This window comes from Amblyomma americanum, chromosome 3 (genome assembly GCF_052857255.1).
Source record: "Amblyomma americanum isolate KBUSLIRL-KWMA chromosome 3, ASM5285725v1, whole genome shotgun sequence".
NCBI lineage: Eukaryota > Metazoa > Arthropoda > Arachnida > Ixodida > Ixodidae > Amblyomma > Amblyomma americanum.
Genome location: NC_135499.1, coordinates 88884372 through 88909596, shown reverse-complemented (window position 1 = coordinate 88909596; position 25225 = coordinate 88884372). Strand labels below are relative to the sequence as shown.

The window sequence follows — 25225 nt, the reverse complement described above, 5'->3', positions numbered from 1 at the left end:
CTAAAATCATTTGGTGCATATAACAAAGCCAGTTGCATTGAGCCCGCTATCTCAATATGAGCCTCCAGACCAGCGCTTTCAGCTCCTTTTTTTTCCACTGCAATTATTAATCGTGAAAGCACACGCCGGCTGTGAACTCTCTTTAACATGCAGTCCTCCCACTCGGGCTAAGAAAAGCGGCAAATCGCAACCCACACCACGGTTGTGCATAGAGCACAAAGCGCATTTACGGCTTGCCCTATGCATTGCTTGGTGACAATATCATGGTTTCAGAGTGCTAAAGGCATGTTTCAGATTTTTAAAATTTAATCCGCTGTATCACGAAGCAGACACTCAGTACCCGTGTGGTAACCTTTATTTATTGCAGGAGAGAGAATAGAAGAGCTCTGTTTTAACGCCGCCTGAATTGCACACGTGTCTATGCGACGTAGTAGAAGGAAATCGACGGCTTCACCGGCTCTAATCCTGGTCATTGCGCACTCACTGATTTGCTGAGGCGGCAGTATCCGTGGCAATGATGAGCTCCACTGTCGCAGTGACATGGGGGCCTGCAGTTGCCAATGCCGCAAAGCTACAAGAACAATGTTGTTATTGTGAATATGTGTCAGGAGTATCTGTTTCAAAGCGGAGTACGGCAATGAACGGAAATTTTTACGTGGAAAAAAAACTTAGCAGGAATGAGAGCTGAGCCATCATCTAGGAAGGTGTATTCCCCAGCTGGGTACACCAATATGAATAAACTGTCAAACCACAAATGGAAGCAACCCTAAATCAATGCACTAACGTGAGTTGCGGCCCTTATTATAGTTATCCACAAAACGTAATAGTGAGTTATCACGCGTTTGATGCAGTTAATTGTGACAAGAAAATAAACTCTGAAATTAGAATTAAATCGAGATGTCTAGGACTCTGAGTTTCTTGCCCAAGAAACTGAGAACAGAAAAAAAGAAAAAAACAATAATATATGAAGCGGTAAATGACTCACTTTCCGTTTTAAAAACTGATGAGGCACATTTTTCAGCTCGACAGCAACACGGGACTACCTAGCGCACATCCTTTTGCAAAAGGGTGTACGCAAGAAGACAGTTTCCTCCCTTTTTACTCCCTTGTAGGCGTATTGGTATTTCGAATGTAGATCTAAGCCCGTGTATGTGCGATGTCATTTCTCGTTATCCCTTAAAGGTGCAAGCTCCGTTCATGTCTCTCATGCATGAGAATAGCAGAGTTGCGCAAGAAATTGGTTTAAGAATTTAAAGACGTTATTTGCAAGTTGTTTCGACCAATGGTTTGGCAGAGAAGTGGGGTGCGAAGTCCTACCTAAGGACCTAAGGGCTTCGTATCAGGAGCCCAACTGTGGTATGTATTCTTACTTCAGTGTTGTGAATGTGTTAAGCAGCTTGTATGTTAATTAAATATTACGTACAGAAACATAACAAGTCAGTTTAGTGATGGTAAAATCCTTATATCTAAAGCTCAACAATGTTACAAAGTTTTTCCCAACTAAGGATAGCCTCGTAAAACTCTGCACTACCGCTTATAAAAACACAAAGAACACCAAGGAGGCTACTTAGCGAAATATGAAAACAAACTGAATGACATGCTTGATAGTTCGGTGGTCTTCCCCATGTAAAGATATGATGGGCAGGTACATGGCTTTACGTTTCGCGGCACTTGAAGCAAGTAGGATGCGTGTCCTGCTACTGCACAAAGGATAACGAACTTCGCGTGGCCGAAATCATCCGCAGCCCTCCACTACTACATCCCTCATAGCCTGAGTTGCTTTGGAGCGTAAAGCCCCATAAATTCAAACAATGTTCCAGTGCATGTGTTTATCAGAGAACTTTATTTAAGTGAGCACCATTTGCAACAGAGTGACCGGAAACTTTAAAACGAGAGCTCTTTTACGGATACTTAAAGCCTTTAGTGGCGTCTTTGAGGGCTGATCAAATGACACCACTTTCGCGGCTCAGTTTCTTTCCCCGCTTACCAGCTTCTGACTGTACATTTCTTTTCGACACACCACGGGTAGGCAACGGACCATTTGACGTTCCTTTCAAGGTGGCGTTGAGAGTCGACAGGCGCGGCGTTCTAGAATCAATTTTCTTGGCGCATAGTTTACCACTTACTTTCAGGGGTCACTGATTGTCAGTAGCGAAAAGTGTATGGATCAGCATCATTACACATTTGAGGAGGCGGCCGTATTTGTTTTGTCACATTTTTGAACGAAAAAATCCTAATACTGAATTCTTGTTGCTCTTCATAATGCTACCGTCTTACGTTTTATTTTTATGCACATAAAAGTTTTGGGGCAAAACTGAAGACTCCTAAATATAAGTTATCGTATCATTTCTAGCGGAAAATCAAGTAGGATCCACGCACTAAATGATTAACTTCTGCAGTACTAATCATATATATGTGAGTCAGGTCAATTATATTTTTGTATGCGTTAGCCTAAAAAGGAGTTGTAAGTTTATTTTGATGTTATAATAGAAGCAAGTTCACGCTGAAAGAGAGTTTATGCTTACATTTTACTCAGGCGGAGAGAATTTTGAATCACTTTCCAGCCTCCGATCAAATGCCTGTTCGCCTTCATTTCTAACTTCACCTTTTGCGAGCCGACAGCTCAGGAGTGAATGCTTCCGTGCCATGCTTATTCTCTCGCGCATCGGTTTGAACAGAGTAATTTATTGTGAACTCTGGTGCAAGTGCCAGCCTCTCCGTTCCGTTCAGTACGGCTTATTATATGTGCAGGCGAGTTCCCAGTGTAAACATAATTTTACTGGGATAACATGGGCATCAAGAAATTAAGTGGCCTTGTTACCGGTATGAAGACATTATAAAATTCCTTCTTTGCGTTAACTGTCCTATCTATCAATGTAAATATTTCACGTAAATTTGACGTGTAGTGGAGGTTATTTCCTAGAAGAAGGTTTTGTGTAAATTTTAACCAGTAAAATACTCCAATCGGATCATAGTTTCTCCAAATTACCAGGAAGAAAATGTCGTGCCACCGTCTATGTGATTTTTTAAAGAGCACTTCATTGGCGGCACTTAATCTGCAGCTGGAATGCTGGCAGACGAGGATTCTAATTTCGTTCAGGTAGTGTTGTGTGGGAAAGATTAATTATGCCTCACGACGGGCAGCAGCGCCGCACAAGACTAACGTCTATGCGCAGATATGATTTTATTACGGAGTTTTTCAATTTAAACATTTTATTTATTGCAAGCTATAGACCAATGTGCTAACTTACACCGCATTCATTCACGGTTTGTCTCGAGAAGACGGCTATTGTTACAACTGAATCTACGCGTCATACCGAAGAATAGCCGAGCGAAATCTCAAACATCATCTTCCAGGCCTTCCTGCATCTCTCCATGGCAAGCGAATTGCTGCTGCACCAGTTTTCCTCCGGGGTACTATTAAGCAACTTCATGTTCCAGATAACGCTTTTCTCCTCACAGGAAAGCAATGCACTGGCAACAACATTCCTCTGCTAATTCATGGCCCCAAAGCACTAGAACAAGGACCGCATCTTTTGCTTGGAGACCAAGTAAATTTAGGGTTTCGTGAACACACCTTAGGCAAAAGCGTTTGCAATGATACAGCTAATGACAAGAATGAAGAATGGCTTGCACTGATTGTGCTTTCGAATGCATACAAGTGACGATATTTGTCACGCGTCGTGCGGCGCACAACACAAACTGGGTGTTCAAGGTATTGGCACCATGATTAGGTGGGTGAATAGGGCGCGAACAACGCAGATCTCCAGGGGATATTATCCGCAGTTATGTAAACGACACCCAAGAAAAGACTGTCTAAAATGCTGAAACGTTGCGTGCTTGCACCTCAACATTCCTGGCGTTTAAAAGTTTCTAGCAGCTCGACGCAATCACCGACGCAGAATGCAGGAGAATGTGGTGCCGACACTTCTGGCCCCAAAGTGTAGAACACTTAACGCCACAGGGATAAACTTTCATTGCGTTGAACGTTTGCATGACCAAAAATAACATTGTTGAACGTGGAAAAATGAATTTTAAGACTATTCCTGCTCGTCGGTAAGTTTCGCTAAGTATCGAAAAACTAATTTTGGCAGGTCTACGCATTCCTCGCCATGAATAGTGAAAAGTGAATCTGTGATATGGCAAACTGTAAGCGTACAAGCACCTGTATTATGTGGGACGCGGTATGCATGCAGAGCGCAGTGCAGAATATAATAAAAGCACATACATCCCCGACACAGGGGTGCTCCCGTTGTTCCTCTTCACTTGGCTCTTTGGGACAGTATGTACTGGCTGTAACACTGAAAAAGGAGAGAAACAGTAAAGGAGAAGGTTGAGACTTTAACATTTGTAGTGTAGCACTTCCTTCCTTATGGTTAAAACCACTCGTAGGTTTGCTTTTCTCTCATTTCTTCCTGCTAACCTGATATGTACATAATTGCGGGTACTACTGAGAATCGATTCCTCCGATTGAAGAAGTGAGGTTCCAATGTGACAAGTTATCAGAAAGCTGCGAGTGGTTAGCTAGAACCGAAGAGAAAGACGGAAGACGTCTTCAGCGTATCCGGTGAGCCGTGATGTACCAAACTGCTAGCGAAGAAGCGAGGAATCAATTTTGCTAGCGCTTAGTGAACACACAGACAAAGAACACAAATACACAGGACAGTTATGTAAACGGCTTTGTCTATGTGTTCACTAAGCGGTAGCAAAAATGATTTCAAACGCTGTCCAACTAGCCCAAGTTTCCGCGTTAAGCAGAAGCGAGGTTTTAATTTGGCAAGTTATCAGGAAGCTATGAGGGGTCTGCTAGGGCATAATTGAGAAAGACGGAAGACGTCTTCAGCGTATTCCGTGAGCCGTGATGTTCCAAACTGCTAGCGAAAACGAGCAGATACTAGGTTCGCTATTTTTGGCTTAGTATGAAAAAATCATGCCACCTGAACTACTCAGCCCGGAAATTATCAACTTTGCGTTGCGCCGAAGCCAGCTGTTCCATCCTGTAAAGAGAAACTCCAGAGCTTCCCTTCCTCGGTGGTCTATCGATGAACAAGAATTAGAAGAAGTAATTGTTCACTAAAACACAGCGAAGTCTCTTACTGTAAGTCAGCGCGAGGAACACCTGTAAAAGCATGTCCCTAAATTTTGGTATGTTCACGAACCGGGAAGTGTTTTTCCAAGCCAGCGATCAACGGCTTAAATTTTGCTTTTCAAAGCTGAGATAGTGCCCTAGGCCACCGTAGTATATTTATTAAGTAGAATGTTTACTTCCGACCGGGAGAGAAGTGTGTTTTCTATGTTACGAGGTAAAGGAACGGATGAGTGAGTAGCTGGTTGGTCTTCTAGTGGCTCAGATTTTCAGACGAGCGAGAAAGTTGGTTAGCTACGCGAGCAAAATGAACCCGAGCTATTGGCCCCTGTTTGTTATGTTGGCGGGCTCAACCAGGAGGTCCACTAATGCTTGATGGAACAGAATGAGCAACACACTGTGATATGCAATAAGGCTGAACCACACCCATCGCTGAATTTGTCACGCAGTCTATGCGCGTAGCTATGCATGTCATGATGCGGCAAGAAGCTGCTTCCGACGTGTTGGAAGGTACAGCTGAACGTAGAAATACTGCCTAAGGCGGATGAATTTCGAGTTAGATTTAAACTTCGGGCAGGCAACGGCGTAATGGGTAAAATGGCGAAAACCGTATATTGTGGACGGTGGTAAAGGACGGAGCGCAAGACACCGCGAAGCATTTATGCATTTTAAAGCGCGCTGAAAAACTGACCACTCCACGAGAGGCGTGGCCACTTGCTGGACACGCGCCAGCTGAAAACCACTGTAATATACAAAAGGAAAAAACAGCGCGAAAGGGGCGGAAGACAAAGAAGAAGGAAACCACACAGACGAGCGCTGACTCACAACTATTTTTTATTCGGAGAAAAACAGACATTTATATTTAAAAAGTCACATGACCTGACGTCACTCGCGCACATGCCCAGAAATACAACAGTCTAAGACTATATCATGAGTCAAGATTAAAACCTTACAACGCGATTTCAGAACTCTGTGATTAACCGAAAAAACACGAGACAGCCAGAAAAAAACAAAGGTACTAAAAAATAAAGGTACTAAAAAAACAAAACACAAATCACGTGGTGTCAAGAAAAGCGACCTCATTATCGACCATCAATAAGGAAGGCTGACTGGTGCATTCATCCCGTCTTTTCCGAATGTGATATGCCTCAATGAGCTCCCTTGTGGTCTTATCTCTATGGCGGAATAAAATACGTGTGCGCGCGACTAGAGGTCTGCATACTTTCTTATTTTAAATCTTGCATGCTTCGCAGTGCTCTCTTAGGTGCTCTCTTAGAGATAAGACGACAAGGGAGCTCATTGAGGCATATCACATTCGGAAAAGACGGGATGAATGCACCAGTCAGCCTTCCTTATTGATGGTCGATAAAGAGGTCGCTTTTCTTGACAACACGTGATTTGTGTTTTGTTTTTTTAGTCCCTTTATTTTTTAGTACCTTTGTTTTTTTCTGGCTGTCTCGTGTTTTTTCGGTTAATCACAGAGTTCTGAAATCGCGTTGTAAGGTTTTAATCTTGACTCATGATATATTCTTAGACTGTTGTATTTCTGGGCATGTGCGCGAGTGACGTCAGGTCAGGTGACTTTTTAAATATAAATGTCTGTTTTTCTCTGAATAAAAAATAGTTGTGAGTCAGCGCTCGTCCGTGTGGTTTCCTTCTTCTTTGTCTTCCGTCTCTTTCGCGCTGTTTTTTCCACCCAAAATGAACGCATACCAACTCGCCCAACTTTCCATTCTAATACAAAAGGAGTCGCGAGAGGCACAACATTTATTACTTTCTGAAGGCCAGAAGTGGGACATCCTGTGTACCCCTGTAACAAGCACTGCTGGCAAGTTATAACAGGCTCTTAACACAATAGTTCATGGTGCTCGTCGGAAGTGTTTTTACTAAGCCGCCGCGTTCGATCAGTTGTTATGGTGGTCGGTTTCAACCCGAAAGACGGGGATACAATCCCGGCAAAATGAAGGCAAAATGCCAGAGGCACCTGTACTGTGTGCTCTGTAAGAGTAAGTTCATGAAAACCCCATGTGCCCAAAATTATTCGAATCCCTCCAATTTGGTGTCCCTCATAGCCTGGTTCGTTTCGGCATTTTCATCATCCTCATCAGTGGGACTACGCCTACTCCAAGGTAAAGCCTTTCCCATGCCTCACCAATTAACCCTGTCCTCGGCTAGCTGTGGCCATCGTAGCCCCACGAACTTCTTATTCTCTTCCACCCACCTAACTTTCCGGCGTCCCCTGCTACGCTTGCCTTCTATCGGAATCCAGTCCGTTACCTTTGAGGAGCAGCCGCTAGCTAGCATTCCCATTACATGCTCTACCCAACCCAATTTCTTCCTCTTGATTTCTACTGAGATGACATTAATCCGTGTTTGCCTCCTCATCCGCTTCACCGGCTTCCGGTCTCTTAACATTTTATCTATCACTTTTTTTCAATATCTCGCTGCGTTGTCCTTAAGCAGAAACCTCTTCTTTCGCCTCCACGTTTCTGCCTCATAAGCGAGTACCGGTAAGATACAGATGTTGGGTACTTTTCTCTTTAGGGATATTGGTAAGCTGCCATTCATGACCTGAGAGAACCTGCCCTATGCACTCCACTTCATTTCTATTCTTCTCGTTATTTCCCTCTGATGATAACAAAACGTGCCTCTTTCGAAGGTCGATCAACATAAATACTTAGGCATAACATTTACATCTAACCTCAAATGGGAAACACACATAACTAATATTACATCTACTGCACTGCGAAAGCTATTTTATCTAAAAAGGCGCCTAAAGCTCGCTCTAATGAATATTAAGCTTCTTGCGTAACAACATTTGTGAGACCTATTTCAGAATACGCTAACACAGTTTGGTTTCCTTACACAGCAACTAACATAGCTAAACTTGAAGGCGTACAAAGAAAAGCCATAAGGTTCATTCACAGCAAATACCGTCCTACTGACTCACCCTCGCGTCTCTTAGCTTGTTCAGGCCTTAACACACTATTGACGAGAGCAAAACAAGCTCGACTTAAGTTCCTTTTTAGAATTCTGCATTGTCAGTATAAAATGAATACCACCCAGTACGTTTCATATTCGCAAGCTAGAAAAACACGGTATCAACACCAGCATACGCTAACTAAGTATTCTTTCTCTAACGACACATTCAGGTACCCATTTTTTCCTCGCGTGATCAGAGAATGGAATGAACTTAGCTCATCATTAACAGCAACAAATTCATTATCCGGGTTTGTTTCACAGTTAGAGTTAATCACAAAAGTTTATTAAGATCATCTAACGTTTGTTCGCGATTCTATTTTTGGTAGCACTCTCAATAAATAGAATTGAAATGCAGTTGCTTCTTTAAACTTTCTCGTTTTTGCCTATGTCTATGACGTGCAAAGTTGTTGTCATTATATACTACGTTGTTTTCTATTGCATGCTTCTTTTACCTTGTCTCTTGTATTTTGATGAATTATGTTGTTTCTTCGTGATTTGTGTCACTCACACGTATACTTGTATGCGTACACGAATTCATTTTTTATGCCCTTCTGCTAGACTCTCGGCTGAGAGAGGCAGTATTGTAAAATTAAAATCAATAAATAAATACGAATTGGTGGGCACTGCCAGCCCTAAGTAGACGTATTTCCTTAAAACTCCTAGCACCTCGTTATTAATTGTGAACTGTTCTCATGCAAGACCGTTGAGCATTATTTTTGGTTTTCTGCGTGTTAATTTTAATACCGTCCCTTTTACTCTGCCTGTCTGACTCATTCATCATGCTTTGCAGCTCATCTCCTGAGTGACATAGCCATGAAATGTCATAAGAGAATCGAAAATACAAATGTATTCTCCATTAATTTTATTCTCACTTCTTCAGAATCCAGGCCTTAGAACGCTTCCCGTAAATAGGCGTTGAATAGCATTGTCGAGATCGTATCCCCAGATCGTGTCTCCCTGTTTGACACCCTTTATTATTAAATGTTATTGTTAACGTTATGAACTATGGTAGACACGGAGTTATATCTTCCAGTATTTTCACACTAGAAACTTGTGCACCCTTATTCCAAAATACATGCATGACTGTTGAAGTTTCCACTGAGTCAAATGCTTTCTCGTAATCAATGAACGCTTTATATCGAGGTTGGTTATATTCTGCGTATTTCTCTGTCACCTCACTTAGAGTGTGTATATAGTCGCTATGGTGTAGATAATAATAATAATAATAATAATAATAATAATAATAATAATAATAATAATATTAATTGGTTTTGGGGGGAAAGGAAATGGCGCAGTATCTGTCTCATATATCGTTGGACACCTGAACCGCACCGTAAGGGAAGGGATAAAGGAGGGAGTGAAAGAAGAAAGGAAGAAGAGGTGCCGTAGTGGAGTGCTCCGGAATAATTTCGACCACCTGGGGATCTTTAACGTGCACTGACATCGCACAGCACACGGATGTGTAGATAACTCAGTTCATGCAATAAGGGCGCTCACCCAGCGCAATAATTCTAACCCTAACTGCGTTGCGGCAGACAGGGTCGAGATGGCACAAAAGCAAATTTCTTTATTCGAAAAAGTTTTCAGCTTCTCTTGTACGTGCCCTCTGAAATTCAAAGGAAAGGGCGAGTGATGCTGCCGTCTTGAAACCTTACTATTTTGTGTTCAATAGGGTGTTGTTGGGGTCCATTGAATTGTCGTTTTATTAGCATGACACGCCCAGTACAAGCGACCCCTTTCACTTGTCTCATCGGAGTCTCCTAAGACCACATTCACCATTGTGGAGGCTCTCTGACGGATATCGGGCGTCTGAGGTTGAAAGGTGAGCTCGTACTTCAGCACCCTTTGAAATGGCGAGCTCGTAATGTGATGTTACAGGAGCCATACACGTCGCTGCACCTCCAGCCCAAAGTCTGGGCGGAAAAATTTGTATTCATCGTCTGCAGAGTGTTCATCGTCTGTAGAGAGAAAACTGACGCCAACCAATATCTTTTACCTTTACCCAACGCATCGGTACCAACTCGGTCCACTCTTAAGCGGTGACTAAAGTGCGCCAGCAGCAGCAGCGGGTTGCTCCCTTCTCTCTCCCTTTGTTAGCACGTGGCGCAGTCCACTAATGTACGCGGAGCGGAGCGTTACTGGAGTCCTATTTGTCGCCTCCTTTGTGAGCCGGATGTGCCATAACTCCACATGTGGCCTCTTGAACAGGTTTGGCTCCACGGCCAAGACGCTCACCTCCTCGAAGGCTATCCGGTGGTCGGCGCGCTCGCAGTGTTAGGCGAGGGGGTTGGCTACTGAATTCATTACCCGGATGACATTTTGACATTTTTACGGCGATGTATGAAGCCGGGCACTCTGAGCATAGGATTTTGTAGACAACACTCGGTTGTTTTTCTCTTGGGACGTGGTCTTTTTGTCGTAGTAAGAAGCGGCTGATTGTCCAAACAGGTTTTTCAGCGACGTGGATTCCATGCTTTCCGAGAATGCGTGGTAGTTCCTCGCTGGTTCCCCTCACATATGGAAGCACAACGCGCACGCGTTTCGTTGTTTCATTGTTCGCTAGTTCTCTTGTCCTCCGAGCTTGACGGCGACCAACGCGTTGAATAAAGATACGTATGTAGCCATTCTTGTGTAGGTCGGCGAGAACGGTGGCTTCTGCTTTTTTCTCGGCTTCGGAGGAGCAGATTCACTTTGCTCTTCTCAGGAGAGAGGAGACGAGGGATCCTTCCATGTCCGACAACACTTAACCGATAATAACATAATAAATCCACTTAAACATAAATTTCAACGGGGCCAGTTAACAGTAACACTATTAGTAGAACTTACGCATGACTTCTGAGGGTTTGGTGATCGCAAGCGACGGATAACTGTATATTTCTCAATTTTTGCGAAGGCCTATGGCAACTTATCTCCAAGATGAGGCATGTTTCAAAAGAGAATAACTGGTACGATGGACAGTTCGTATTCATCACCGCAAATATGTCCAGCACATGTCAATTAAGATTGGGGGTACCGCAAAGTTCGGTACTTGGACTTTAATTGTTCCTGCTCTACATTATTGATATAAGGGCGAACAGGTTGATTAAATTAGGATTATTTGCAGACGACAGCATCATTTACATCCAGATTGAGACAGTAGACGACCAATTTACATAATTAGTACTTGAGTAAGATCAGTGACTGGTGTAAATTATTGAAAGCGTCATTAAACCGCAATAAATCAACATTCATGACTACGTCACACAAACGTCCACCGCTAGAGTTTGGTTAATCCGCAGAAGGAAACACGTTCCGACGCACAAATGAATTTTGATACCTTGAGATGACTGTCAGCTAGAACTTTCATTGGGGGCCACGTGTCATGTCCATTGTTGCTAGAGCTAATAAGAAGTTAGGCTGCCTCAGGTGAACACTAAATTTTACCTGAAGTGAAACAAATCTAACTTCATATAAAACGTTGGTGTGTCCAATGTTGGAGTACTCATGGGAAGTGTGGGACCCGAAAAGCAATGTGTTTGCGCAGGAATTGGAACATATTAGAGACGAGCATAGCGTTTCATATTTTCGCACTTCGGGAGGAAAGATTCAGTAGCTCCTTTCCAGAGTAGAGTCAATAGACGATATGCTTGAAAGAAGTTAGGACGGCGCTAAAACGACAAAGACAAAGAGGCACGAACACAACAGGACGGGCGCCAACTTGCAACTGAAGTTTATTGCACCAAACCCCTACATTTTATGCATCAACTGAGCCGTATCACAACAATCTTATCACACAACAAAACGCAATTTCTTCAATAGTCAGAACATCGGAAGTAGGCGCTACTTTTACAGACCAGAGACGCCTTCTGCACTATCCACTTGATAACAGCATTATTCTTACTTTATAAGTCCCCAGATTAAATGATTGCGCAACCCACATGAAAGCAATTGATCATCCAAATGATACACACACGCTTGGGCAAGGCAACCAGCGCGCAAACTCAACAATCGTGATTTAACACAAAGAGTGAAAATGAAAGAATGACCAACAACAAACGCGGAAAATTTGGTGGACATGAAAACTTAAACCTTCGGGGGAACCTCCCAGCGTCAATGTACTATAATTATCGTCAAAAATTAAAAACCTTTGAGAAAACCTCCCAGCGTCAAAGTGCTACAATATTGGTTTCTACACAAACGTCTTTTCGGTCGATAAAACACATCGATGAAAAACAATGTATGCAGAAAACTTGCAAACGTTGAAACCTAAAGACAGCCTTCGAGAAACGCCACCTCAGCGTCACTAATTGAAATGGACGGCCTACTAACGCATGCGCTTCCCGCTTTCTTAATAAAAAATGCCTCCACAACTTCTCGCTCAAATCTGTCTTTACCGCTCTTCAAAAAAGTTGATTTGCTCAGATCCGGACTACACCCCTTGCACGTCTTGCAGTGATCTGCAAGGAAACTTCCATGATGTTGGCGCACATTCCGCAAGTGCTCACTGGCACGTTCATTAAAACAGCGACCGGTTTGCCCTATGTAAACTAAACCGCAGCTTAGAGGAATCTGATATACAACTTGTGATCTGCATTTCGTGAACAGTTTTTGATGTTTAATAGGGCAAACCGGTCGTTTCTTGTCCGGTTTTGACATTGTGCAAATCTTTGACAACTTTGATGGGGCCGAGAACACAACCTGCACCTGATGTTTGCTTGCGACTTTTTTTATACCATGGGACACCTTATGCATGTACGGAATCACAGGGACCAATTTTTTTGCTTCCGGAAGTTTCTCATCACAAGGCCGCTTGAATTTCTGGATTAACATTTCAGAAACAGCCAAAATCAAATGGGGCGGGTAACCCCTGCACGCTCTCGCTTTTAGCGATGGCCGTGCGGTTACGATAATGCCCTTCTTCACATGGCCCCGGGTAGAAAAGAAGCCATTCTGGCCACTCATGGTGCCAAGACAACCTGGTCGTAATACGGCTTGAGCCGTTCGACATGCACAGCCTCGTGAGCACGTCGGCGGAGATCAGACGACAGGCTGAAGGGCTCAGTAATGTAGTTGACTGAGGATTGGTGGTCAAAGATGCAGTAGGGGCCATAGTATTTCGAAAGAAGTTTCTCTGAGAGGTCGGGAGGAGTGGAAGGGAAGGAATCCACTGCCAAATAGTGTTTTGGCGCACCTGAGCGGCTCCCGTGAGCGACCGTCTGGCGGCAGTCTTCTTCGTGCTGGGCAGCTTCAGAAACAGTTGCAAACTCAGAGGAGGCAGTGCGGTATGGGAGAACTGTGTTGATGGGAGCGGGTGGATGCCGCCCGTAGAGCAAAGAAAATGGGCAGAAACCGGTTTTGGGCTGGGTAGCAGTGTTGTAGGCATTCGTAATATAGGGTCGAACTTGGTCCCTACTCGTGTGGTTGGCAGCATCGTATATTGCCAGCATGTCGCCCGGAGTGCGAGTAAATCGTTCAGTTAGACTATTGGTTTCCGGATGGTAGGCTGCACAACTCCGATGAATTATATTGCACTCGGTGAGTAGAGCTTTAACGACGTCCGGCAAGAAGACGCGTCCTCTTTCACTGAGAGATTCACGAGCAGCACCGTGGAGAAGTATAAAGCGTTGCAAAATGAAGGACGCCACTCCACGAGCTGTACCAGCCAGGAGCGTGGCGGTTTTGTAGCGATAGCTACATTACCGTAGCAATTCAAGCCTTCAGCATGGCGGTGTCCCGTGACCATGGCAGTGGCGGCGCAGCCACGGTGTGGCGGCGCTGCCACCGACACGTGGTGCGGAGCAGCTGCTACTGCCGGTGGCGCGGCGCGCCTGCGAAACAGAGTTGCAACATCTGTGCGCATGCGCCGTGTCAAGTGGGACGAAGATGAAGAAGGAACGCCCAGCGAAACGTTGTGGCGAAAGACTGACTTTTCAATTCAGCTGAGCAAGTTCCACTCGGCCAGCTGTAGCTATCGCGTCACTCCAGGTTTAACCAGTGCGAAACCACCGCCAATTTCTTGTGTACTGGGTGAGGTGATCAATGGCAAAAATGTCCAAGCGGTTGCCAAAAGCGGTGTATGGTAGAGGGCCACATAAATATATGCCAACACGGTCGAAGGAGCGAGGCGGACAATGTAGTGGCTGCAACTCTCCAGCGGAGTGATGAGAGAGTTGCTTACGGCGAGTGTACGTCTTGAACATTCCCGCGTGGCCGCTTTGCGTGTCAGCGTGGAAAGAAGTGCAGGCTTGGGACCGGAGACCTCGGGGAATGACGAGAAGCCATTTCCCTTCAACAGAATTATAGTTGTACCGATAGGGAAGATCATCACGTATATCAAAATGTAAAGCATGGTGGCGAAGGGCGCGGGATAGTGGAGGCGTAGATGGGTCTGCAAGAAAGTCAAGAAGAGCTGCAGCGCATTGATAGTTACGCTGCTCAGAAGGCATGTCACAGGTGGTAAGCGAATGTGCAGTGAATTCTAGGGCGGAGATGCTGGCAAGCTCGGTCGGTAGCGGGGAGCGGGACAGAGCATCAGGATCTTGATGCTTGCGCCCTGACCGATATAAGACACAAATGTTATATTCTTGCAGACGGAGAGCTCATCGAGCTAGGCGACCAAAGGGATCTTTAAGCGAAGAAAGCCAGCATAGGGTATGGTGGTCGGTGACCACGTCAAATAGAGAGCCTTATAGAGATAGGGTCGAAACTTTCTAAGGGCCCAGACAATGGCCAAGCACTCTTTTTCCGTCACGGAGTAGTTGGATTCAGATTTCGTGAGGGTGCTGCTGGCGTAAGCAATCACATTTTCCTCGTATCCAGACTTGCGTTTGGCGAGCACAGCCCCAAAGCCAATGCCACTGGCGTCCTTGTGTACTTCCGTTTGGGAATTGCGGGTCGAAGTGACGGAAGACGGGTGGTGCCGTGAGGAGACTGCGCATGGTGTTTAAGGCGTCGTCGCAGGCAGGCGACAAAATCGAAAAATCCAGGTTCCTGCCGAGAAGCTGAGTTAAAGGTTAAACAGTGGCCGCAAAGTTGCGAATAAAATGTCAAAAATATGAACAGAGCCCTAGGAAGCTGAGCAGTTCGTTAATGTAAGTACATTACGGAAACGCTGTCGCTGCACGAAGGTTTGCGGCGACGGGGCGGACGCCCTCTTTAGACACAACGTAGCCTAATATTGTCAGCTCACGAGCAGCAGATCGTCATCTTTTTAAGTTCAGCGGAAGACCGGCGTCCGTAAGACATGTTAGACGTACTTCATCCGGGACAGATGAGTCGCAATGTCGAGCGAAAAGGCCACAATGTCGTCGGGATAACACAGGCATGACTTCCATTTCAAGCGGCACCGATTGCTGTCCGTCGTGCGCTCAAAAGTATCCGGGGCATTACAGAGGCCAAAAGGCATGTCGTTAGCTTCATTCAGGCCATCAGGGGTCACAAAATGCGGTTTTAGGGCGATCGCCGGCTTCCATGGGGACCTGCCAATACCCAGAGCGTAAATCAAGAGAAGAGAAGAGTTCTTATTGAAGGCAGTCTAGAGCATGATCAATGCGGTGAAGAGGGTTAACATCCTTTTGCGTGATATCATTCAGGCGGTGGTAATTAACGCAGAAACGAATAGAGCCATCTTTCTTCTTCACGAGTACCACGGGCGAGGCCCAGGGACTGTGTGACGCCTGAATCACGCCGATCTGAAGTATGACATCAACGTGTTCTTGTATAACTTGGCGCTCACTGGCGGAGACACGATATGGGCGCTGACGGAGAGGAGCGTGCTCTCCGGTGTCGGTGTGGTGGTTGACGGTCGACGTGCGGGTCAAAGCGGGTTGGTGGGAATCGAAGGAGCAACGAAATCGATGAAGCAGCGCTAGAAGTTGAGTGTGTTGAGGTGCAGGAGACAGGCGTCGATAGGGGGCAGGAAAACGTCTCGAGGCGAAGTGTCGACTGTAGGATCCTGGCGGGCTAAGGGCATCTACGTCGACGGACGGCGAGACGTAAGTCTCATCGAGATAGAGAAAGAAATCAATGATCTGCACGCTACCGAGGCACTCACCGCGACACAGAGCGGAAACATATGTACACGGAGTGGTCACGAATAACGTGCTGAGGCCAGAAGCTGACGAGGGTGAGGACAGCGGAAGGTATGGGCAGGTTCTTGCGGCACAGAAAGAGGACTATGTTGTAAAAAGTACGTTGCCGTCGCGAACAAGGTCAGAAGTGAAGGACACATGAACAGAAGAATAGGCAGGCAGTTCAGTGCCTTCGGCAACGACAGATTTGGCAGGAGCAGCAGAAGGGGCATTGGGCGACGAGGAACCTGCCACGCATCTCCCCGAATAACTCTCAGACCGAAAGAATGGACTAGGCGACAGGTGTACCCACACAAAGGCACATTTAATACACCCTACGTGACACACACACTAGAACACAAAACTAACAAAACTCACACAAAACACAGACTATAAATACACACGACCCGGGAACACTGCCACCAGCGTCTACTACTCGCTTTCTACTGTTAGTGGTCGGCGTTCGTGCTCACGGTTGGTTCGGTGCGGCTTCGGCGTCATATGGATCCAGTAGCCGGCGTCGAGGCAGCGTCCGAAGTCCTTGGCCTGCCGTCGCTGGCGGCGTCGCTGGCTGCGCCGTATAAGCTCCCGGTCCAAGCGCCCGTGGAGGTGATGCCGGTGTTGTTGGCGTTGGGGACACCACTCGGAATGATGGCAACAGCGCTGGAGACACCCCTGGCCGTAGCAGGTGGTTGCGTCCTCCTTTGACTCCCCGGAACTGGCTCAGGCACGGCAGGAAGTCCACGATGCGAAGCCGTAGAACGCGAGCTCACCGGAGCAGTAGCCGGTGTCTCTCTCATCTAGCCGCAGTGTTCCTGACCCGCCGGAGCCTCTGCTTCTCTGTTCTTCACCCCCCCCCCCCCCAGTGCCTCGCTCTCCCTCGCCCCTTTATAGCCTTGGGGTTAGTCCACGTAAGCCTTGTCGTCATCTTCTTCTCTTCAACAATCATTTCTCTCCACCTCACCGAATGCTTCTTCTTTATCTTATTTATTCTTCGGTGAATCCACGTCGTCTTTTTCACGCCTCATTCCATCATAATTTTATTTTACTCCTTATTATATGTGACAGAACGACTGAGCGCAAAGAGCTCTTGTACAATCAATGACTGAGATGACTGCGATGGAGCGACAGGAAGTGCCAACCCACGAATATGTCATCAGAACAGCTTGGCAACATGATAAATTCAGTTACGTAAAGGATTTCCTGAATAACGATGCCAGCCGTGCACCTCGCTGACGGCGCAACAGCCTGCGCGCTTGCGGTGCGCAGCGAGTATCCAGAAAGTGGGATCGTGACTCTTCGCAAGAAGCGGGTAAATTGGCGGCCATGGCAGAAACAGCAGCACCAGTGTCGACAAGCGCCAGAACAGAAACAACATCTACGAAAGCGGCGATCAGATTTGCGGGATATAATTGAGGCCTTGGGCATTTCGCTGTTGGCGCGGTTCTTGCGTCAGGAACTACGGCGTCTAGTTTTTTTCTTGCGACAGATTCGGGTGCTGACGCATGGGAGAAAGGGAGCGGCGACGAGGAGAAGATAAGCGCAAGGTTGAGAAAGTAGTGCGATTAGGTGAAAGAGGGCGACTCTGTGGCAGCTCGGATGGCGGTGAGTAGTCGCTGGGAGGAGGCCAGTAAACAGGAAGTTGGGAGATTGGCGCACGACGACGGCAAAGCGGGGCCACATGTACAGGATATCCGCAAGAGTAACAAATAGCCCGATTGTCACTAGTACGCCAGGGGTTGGCGAATTGTCGAATCGGTAGGAAAAAAGGCGTCGGAGCCTGAGGAGTTTGAGCCACAGACTTTCGAGTTGCAGCGTAGCGTGGGCGGTAGTTGAGCGGCCGCAGCCGTGCGATGGCGGCAGCGTAGGTCAGGGGTGCAGCGATAGGTGCGGGCGGCAGTGCTGGTGCAGGCGGAGGGACCAGTGGAAAGGCCTCAGCCACTTGTTTACTGAGTACAGTGCAAAGATCGGGCGCCAGGTACGAGGAATGCAAGGAGGAGGGGGGGGGGGGAAACGAGGCAGAAGCGAAAGGTGACATTCAACTTCCCCACGCACAAAATCTTTGATCTGCGACAATACTTGTGAATGGTCGGGTGCAGCCAACATGCCGGCAAGCGACTCGACAGGCGGTGCGTGCTGGCGAATGATTAGCCTTTGCTTGCGCAGGTCCTTGAAGCACTTGCAGAGACTCACGACTTCGGCAACAGTGCGGAGATCTCGCGACAGCAGCATCTGAAAGGCGTCATCCTGAATGCCTCTCAGAGTATGCTTTATCTTGTCAGCCTCGAACATCTGGGCATTGACGCACGTACGCAGGTTTACCACATCTTCTATGCAGCTTGTGAACTTCCAACCCGACAGCTGAGAGCGCTCGCGCAAGCGGTGTTTGGGGCGCAGCTTGCGCACAGGACGACGTCCGAACATTTCGGTGAGGTTCGCCTCGAAAGCAGTCCAGGTGGAGAAGTCTGCTTCGTGGTTGCGAAACCACAGGTTGGCAACGCCGGTAATAAAAGATGACGTTATTCAATTTGGCAGTGTCGTCCCACTTGTTATATGTGCTCACTAGCTCGTATGATGTGAGCCAGTCTTCAGCGCCTTGGTCGTCAGTACCGCTGAAGAGGGCGGGGCCCCGCGGCCGCAGGGAGCCGGAACAAAAGACTGGGGAGCGCACCTGCACAGCTCGGCGGCAGGCGTCTTCTGGCATAGCGGGCATAGCGGAGGTCGGTAGCGTGCGGCTGCGGAGGTCAAGGGCTGTACGAGGATATGAAACTGAACCTCCATGAAATGAAACGGGGGTTAGGTCAGCGCTGAGGTGGCGGTGAAACCACGGCGGGGTCAGTGTCACTGGTCCAAGTCAGTACGATTTTCCTCTGCGGCTAATATAATGCCCTTCTTTCTCTCTCTCTCTCTCTCTCTCTCTCTATCTATCTATATATATATATATATATATATATATATATATATATATATATATATATATATATATATATATATATATATATATATATATATATATATATATATATATATATATATATATATATATATAAGGGAATTGAGGGACTCGTTTTGACAAACTTATGAAGGGAGCCAACAGTCACCGAAACCAAGGTGCACAGGGGAATGTTTCCTTTTAATTTTTTTTATGTGCAGTGCTAATCAGTGGGATAATAATACTTAGATTAATCTATCGCTTAAAGGAAGTTACTTATAAAGCAGTAGAAAAAAAAACCTTGCCGCCGGTGGGATCCGAACCCACGACCTCCGCATGTCGCGTCCGGTGCTCTTACCAACTGAGCTACGGCGACGGCTGTCCAATCTGCTGCACTCATGGGTATTTATGTTTATTGGATGTAAGCGAACCTTGAGAGTGTTCACCAGCGCCACTCTCGTCCATAGCGGCGAACATAGCACGTCCTGTATTACTTCGAGTGTGACGTGGAACGTCATCTAATGGCGAGGGCGGAAACTGTGCGAGAGCCCTCTTATACTACCTATGGCAACAAGACTGCCAGAACCAAGGCCCTCGTTAAGCAATTAGCAGACAAGGTAAAGGAATTGAGGGACTCGTTTTGACAGACTTATGAAGGGAGCCAACCATCACCGAAACCTAGGTGCACAGGGGAATGTTTCTTTATAAATATTTTTAATGTGCAGTGCTAATCAGGGGGATAATAATACTTAGATTAATCTATCGCTTAAAGAAACTTACTTATAAAGCAGCAGAGAAAACCGGACGCGACATTCGGAGGTCGTGGGTTCGGGTCCCTCCGGTGGCATGGTTGTTTTTTCTACTGCTTTATAAGTACATTTCTTTAAGCGATCGATTACTCTAAGTATTATTATCCAAGTAATTAATCTAAGTATTATTATTACAAAGTATTATGTAATATTATACTAAAAAGAACTTTCGCCGCAACCTTTCTGGAAAAGAAACCGCAGCAATAAAAAAACTATCGTCTCAAACTAAGATTGTTATAAAGTTCGCAGACAAAGGCGGTGGCATCGTGGTGATGATGAAAACTGATTATGCCGCTGAAGCCGAAAGGCACCTCACAGATAGCTCATTTTACCGTCCCACAGACTGCGATCCAAATGCCGAGTTTAAAATTGTTCTGAAATAGACTCTATCCGATCTCGTTATGGGTAATAAACTAGACAAAATTTCCAGTCAATTCAATAATTCCACTCAGCCCTGTAGCAGGCAGATTTTACTTACTCCCCAAAATTCACAAACCTAACAACCCTGCCGACCAATCATTTCCGGAATAGGAACCGTAACTGAAAGGCTGTCAAGCTACGTTTATACCCTCATCAGTAAAATTCCTGCTACATTTCAGTCCTTCATACGGGACACAGGACATTTCCTATCCGACACAGCCGAACTAAACATCCTCCAGGGTGCCTTGGTTGTAACCCTTGATGTTGCGTCCCTCTGTACCAACATTCCTCACTCCGATGGCATCCGGTCAGTTGTGCAGTTTTTTGAGAAATAAAACTTAAGTTCTAATGTTGATGGCCCCACGCTAGCTATACTTTTGAAATTAATATTAGAAGTTAACAACTTCGAATTTGATAGCAGACACTATGTTCAGATAAACGGAACATCAAAGGGTACGCGGATTGGTCCTAACTATGCCAACATATTTATGGGTTTATTTTAAGACCAGTTTCTTGCTACAAAACCATTAAAACCCTGCAACTATAAGCGATTCATTGACGACATTTTTCTCATTTGGCAGCATAGTGAAGCAGAACTTCTATCATTCATCTCTAGTTTTAATAATGCGCATGAGGCCATTACTTTCTCTTGTTCTTACTCGCCAACCACAATTAGCTTTCTAGTTGTGACAGTATCAATAAAGAAAGGCAAACTTATCGCGGATGTATACTGGAAACCTAGCGACAAACCTCAATACTTACACTTCGAAAGCAGCCATCTTAAACACTGGAAGACTAGCATCCCATATGGACAAGCCGTCCGCTTTAAACGGGTGTGTTCTGACGAGCGCGACTTCGAAACTGTACCAACCTCCGAGACGCCCTGATTAGGCGGAATTACCCAGCGCGACTAATAAACGATGCTGTAGAACGCGCAGGCCTTCTTGACCGCGAGGCACTCCTCAAAGCAGAAATCCAGTCATCTAGTCAATCACAAATGAACCTGGTCCTTACTCACTCGGCATCGATTCTAAACGTCGCGGGCATTTTTTGAAAAAACACCATGTCATCCTCATGCAAAGTGATTGTCTCAAACCCATTTTTCAGCAACCGCCCTGTGGTGTATACCGCCGTGGCAAAAACCTCAGTGAAATTCTCACTTCTTCGAAAACAAGCACAAGTGTGCCAATCGGCTGTCATCCATGCAAAAAATCGCGTTGCAAAGTCTGCGCGCAGATGACGACATCAGCAATGGCTTCCAGCACAGCATCAGACTTTATTGTGAAAATTCGAGGTAACTATTCATGTGATACATGCAACGTAATCTACATGCTTGAATGTTCAATCTCGATGATTCAGTATATTGGCCAAACAGAAACACCGTTCCGATATCGTTTCAATTATCATAAAGCTCATTGCAAGACAGTGCCTAACATTCCTATCTCAAAAAACGTAAACGATACTAAGCACCCTTTTGAAAAAAATCAAGTAACTACTGGAATCGGACTTCAAGCCCCACCATGAACGCGAAGTTCGCGAATCCTTTCTTATACACAAGTCCAACAGTGTCTCTTGCGGTCTGAATAAAAATGTAGGAAAGCTGACTTGCCTTGCGTCATAACCGCATCATGCCATGTTTCATTTACGCTGATAATTTTTTTCCTAATTTTTTCCCCCACTGTTTTGCGCTCTTTGCTTCTATCGCTGAAATGATATCACATCTCAGCACATTACCCCATAGTTTTTCAGATGAGACAATGTTGAAACACTGATTTTCACCTGTGTTTTCATCTATCTGACTTTTTTTTCTTTTCGCCTTTTCTGGTGCATTTGAGCACACGACCAATTCTTTCGCAAAGATTTGATTGCAATGATCCTTCATGATTCCTTAATCATGCTTGACTGTGCTTACAAACACTTTTTCTTTCACTGCCGACTCACACTGAGATGTTTGCCGCTGCTATCTGCCAACCCGAATGTTTCCATCACCGCGTGCGTGTACTTATAAAAGCTGTGTCTTTCGCCTGTACCACATACTGTGACGAAGGCCAGACCCTGGTCGAAACGTTAGAATAAAGATTGTTACTTTTTCCACCCTGCGCGCACTCTATTTCGTTTATATATATATATATATATATATATATATATATATATATATATATATTGAAAGAAAAGAAGACTTTCCACGTCACACTCGCAGTAACAAAGGACGTGCTGAGTACGAGGGTGGCGCTTGTGAACACTCTCATGGCTCGCTTAGCGGTAATAAACATCAATACCCACTACAGCAGCAGATTCGACAGCCATTGGCATAGCTCAGTTGGGAGTGTGTGTGTGTGTGTGTGTGGCTCACCGTGGCTGGTGACAGTTCAAATAATCATTGGTCGCGAATGGTTGCCCGGGAAGACCAACCGGGTCTCGGAAGCCCCACATAAGGCAGGACTCACTATCGCAGGGCAGTGGCTCGTACCTTAACCGCTACACCACTCTGCCAGAAGTGGTAGAATGACTCCCATGAATTCATGACTGCAAAGCAGAAATTTCTAAGTTGCAGATTTCTGAGTTTCCCTGAAGAACTTGCGGAAGAGTAGGTTCCAACATCATAAAGCACCTCCGCGCTTTTCATCAAGCAATAGTGTCAGGCTAGGCCAGAACTTTGCTTTTTATTGCTTCGGGCCCAAAGCGGGAATGTTCTCTCCTACACGCCCACCGAATTTGTCGCCTCTCGACTTCTTTCTTCTGGGCTATTTAAAAGCCAAACGAGCAACTATACCAAAGAATAATGAATGCGTGCAAAAATACTGCGAAACAAGCAATCCTCAATTTTTCAGCAGACTAAGGCACAATTTTTAATCTCCACTGCTGCCCAAAAAAGCACTTCGAGCATTTTTTGTAAATTTGCTGCCCTAGCAACAGAACATTGTAAAGGTTCCGTTACAAGAGGATCATAACGAGTGATTGCAAAAGAACAATTACCGGGGGAACTTAAGGAACTCATGAGCAAGTAACGCCAAGGCATTTCAAATCTATTAGCAGTTCTGTTCCTATTCTATAATTCCTCTGTTTTAATTATATTTCAATTGTATCCCAATTTTATTGTTAAAATGTCACATTTCTTAAAACTGTTGTAGTTGGAGACACTATTACTGAACATCACTGGCTGACATTTAGTATATTCCACCTGCTCGAAGACATCACATAGTTTCAGTTAGTTGAGAGTTTTGTAACAGCAATTCTTGGACGACATCTGGGATTCGCGCGGGTGGCCTATCTGATGCTCTAGCATTTACAAGCATAACTCCCTTTTTTTTTGCTGTAGTGCGCCTTGTTTCATTTTTTTCATGTGAAAGTAAGGGTGTTGCTTGTTCAAGCGTGTGCAAGCCTTAGTGAAAGCATACCTCTGTTCTAAAAACAATCACAATAGATTGAAACACAAAATTACGGGGATAACCTGCGAACCTGCATTGTACAAGACGTGCGACGAATGCTCAGTTATGCTTTCTGTTAAGCCACTTGGTTCATTTCGCTGTTTGAACACATGTAACACGACAGAAAAGATGACGGACAGCGGATGAACGGAACAAAAACGCCAGAAAACGAAAGTGCTAGAAAGTGGATACGTTAGGAAGCGTCATTCATAAAGTCACAACAAGGTTGCTATTTCCGGCGCTCGTCGTGCGCTTCGATTTCAGATCAGCGCTGTTTTAACGAAAAATACCACCCCGCTTATATTTTAGTAGGAGCTCAGTACAAGTTTCTGACAGTGTAGGAACAAGCTGGAAAATTACATGCTCCAGCTTTCCCGCATGAAAACATAACATAAGTCTAGTAATTAAGAATTAGACCAGAGAAAGATAACAATTACCTAAAGAGTATAAAAAAACTCACTTGCAAATAATTCTTTTCCTTGGCATAAAATGCAGCCACAAAGGAGTAGTCTATAACTATTTACCTTTTTAAAAACTTTATAAACTCTGTTCTCCTTGTAGCACAGTGCAAGATTTTCTTAAAGAAAAATGGCTACTCACCACGGCAGAATAATGTGAAGGGCAAGTAGAAATAAAAGAAAAGTCTGCTTATGAGCCAGCATATTGAATGTTGAGGAGCCTCAATTATTTATTTCACTGTGCACTGTAACAAACCATAGTGTAAAAACAACATTTCATTATTTACGTTAGACCGAAAGCAGTACATGCAATGCTGCAGTCTTTATCGCGCTGCCTAATCAAAGCGGTGAAAATTACTATTGTGCACGTAGCTCTCTATTATGATTATTTGGGCGCTAATGTATACATTTGCAGCTGCAATATGCGTAATGCCATGGCGCGTGTTGGTCCAGGGTCTCGGAATATTTTGCGGCAGATAATGATGATCCGCTATGTTCTTCTGAATTGGACGATTTTGCATTGGCATCACGCGAGGCCATGAAAAAGATGGTGGCTGTAATGTGAAGCTGTCCAGCCACAATTATGCGCCTGTACATGCTATAGATGAAAGCGTAGGGAAGAAGAGAATCCGGGGCAACGACATCAGCTGTAATCTATACCACGAGTAAAATTCTGGAACCACAAGTTGCACCGGAATTGAAGATTCCATTTCTATTTCGCCTGCGACCTGCAAAAAAATATCCTGATCTGCGTTTATGAAAAAAGTGAATACGTTACCCCTCACGATGGTTTCACTCCCTGCGCGCAAAGACCGAATGAACTTCCACGCAGTATTTATGTCTGTCGAAGTGCGAAGGAACAACTGATGACAGCACATGGCATTACGTACAGAAAATTTGAATAACTTTATTTTCGCTGCCTATCGACATTACTGCAATAAACAATTGTTGAAAAACAACCTCATGCATCAATCACTATGGCGAACAGTTCTTTGATCTTTCATGGTATGTCTGCAGCGATATTTTGAGATTATGCATGCTCATTAAAACGCTATGTATAAC

At 45.3% G+C, this 25225-nt stretch overlaps 1 long non-coding RNA gene across 1 annotated transcript; it reads right to left on the bottom strand.

Moving 5' to 3' along the window:
- Nucleotides 1–376: 376 nt before the first annotated feature.
- Nucleotides 377–24332, bottom strand: LOC144123142 (uncharacterized). The gene is made up of 3 exons (XR_013313021.1): nt 24306–24332; nt 4229–4301; nt 377–571 (listed from the first exon to the last, which is right to left on the bottom strand). It is a non-coding gene; the product is annotated as an uncharacterized LOC144123142 (long non-coding RNA).
- Between the last annotated feature and the right edge of the window lie 893 nt (nt 24333–25225).